The following is a 1,747-nucleotide window of genomic DNA, read 5'->3' as shown; positions in this document are numbered from 1 at the left end:
CTCCATTGGCTTCTAGATGCTTGGTTCAAATCCTTCCAGCTGAAATTTGGATGGTTGCGCCAACCAGGGTTGTAAGTGTTTGAGAAAGGGTTATAAGGCTTCTTGTAATCCCTTAAAGCATTATAGTGTTCCTCATTTCCTCCTCTTAGCTCACCATGAGTTGGGCACTCTTGCGGTTGATGTTCCATCCCTCCACAGATGAAGCATGGATCTCGTGTCTCTACCTTTGCAGCCATGTGGATTCCTCTACCTTCTTGAGATTTGAAAGCCTCGAATTATTGTCTCAATGATTCAATTTGGCTTTTGACGTTGTCATCTTCCCTTAATTGGTAGATTCCAGTTGATCATGGCTTGTCCATAGGACTCGATCCATTCCATGTGTAGGATTTTTCAGCGAGATCGTCGAGGTATTCAAAAGCTTCATTGAGATCTTTTTGAAGGAATTCTCCATTGCACATCATTTGTACGAATTGTCTTTGTCCGGTTGTGAGACCGTCATATAAATAGCTGATCATACGCCAGCTTTCGTATCCATGATGTGGGCATTGATTTATCAAATCTCTGAACCTCTCCCAGACCTGATGGAAAGTTTCATGGTCTTTCTGGATGAAGGTAGAGATTTGCCTCTTAAGGCTGCTAGTCTTATGGGGCGGGAAATATTTGGCAAAGAATGCTTTTGTCATTTCGTCCCATGTTCCGATAGATCTAGGCCTTAAGGAATACAACCAGCTTTTTGCTTTGTCTTTGAGCGAGAAAGGAAAGAATTTCAATCTCACAATATTGGTGACATCAGCTCGGTTGTTGAATGTAGCCACCACCTCTTCGAATTCCCGTATATGCATGTACAGACTTTCATTTTCCAACCCATGGAAGGTTGGTAAAAGGTTAATCATGTCGGGTTTGAAATTGAAATTTGGCATATTGTTGGGATACATTATGCATGAAGGTGTGGCTGTACGCGTAGGATGTAAATAATCCTGTAGCGTTCTTGGTTGGACTTCATCTTGATGAGCCATCGTGGGTGGTTCAGGAAGTCTCAGTGAATCGGGAGTGTTTGAACGAATGGAAGAAAACGACGAACTAGGAGAGTTTTCTAAAGTTTCTACTTGTTGTCTCACAAATCTCCCTAGTGCGTCTTTGTTTCGTAGCATAAATATTTTTTTATTTTGTAAGTATTATAAGCGCAAGTGTGTAATAATGTAATAAGTATACACCAAAATGTTCCCAGGCCAATTGGAAAGGCTGCCAAGGCACCACTTTAGGCCCAAGAGCTTTTCTAGAACTTCCCGAGGTTCTTAGAAAAGATTGGAGGGTAACGCTAACACAGACCTTATTTAAGAACCAATCTTTCTAAGACAGAACAAGTTTGTTTTTTACTAATTTCCAAAATTACACAAATGTTCTCAATACTTTGTTTGATTTTTTTTTTATATAATTTTATGATTTAAAATTTTATGCTTTTTTTTTTGGAAAAAACCTAAATCTAGAAAATAAATTCTAAACCTAAAAGTAAAATGAATAAAATAAAACAATAACAAAAATAAATAAATGAATGAATAAAAAAAATTACTAAGGAAAAATAAAATAAAAGAGAAATAAAAAAATTATACTACTTTTTTTTATATAGAAAAAAAAATTAATTTACTAGGCAAACCTTTAATTGTAGAATTACCTCCCCGGCAACGACGCCAAAAATTGATATCGCCCAATAAATTCCTAAGCGGTCGCAGTAGTAATCGGGCTATGT

At 37.2% G+C, this 1,747-nt stretch overlaps 1 non-coding gene across 1 annotated transcript; it reads left to right on the top strand.

Moving 5' to 3' along the window:
- Positions 1–528: 528 nt before the first annotated feature.
- On the top strand, positions 529–635 carry LOC133827717 (small nucleolar RNA R71). The gene has a single exon (XR_009890369.1). It is a non-coding gene; the product is annotated as a small nucleolar RNA R71 (small nucleolar RNA).
- The last annotated feature ends 1,112 nt before the right edge of the window (positions 636–1,747 follow it).

The sequence above is a fragment of the Humulus lupulus genome, chromosome 3 (genome assembly GCF_963169125.1).
Source record: "Humulus lupulus chromosome 3, drHumLupu1.1, whole genome shotgun sequence".
Classification (NCBI taxonomy): domain Eukaryota; kingdom Viridiplantae; phylum Streptophyta; class Magnoliopsida; order Rosales; family Cannabaceae; genus Humulus; species Humulus lupulus.
Note: the sequence above shows the minus strand (reverse complement) of the source record. Positions and strands in the feature narration are given on the sequence as shown.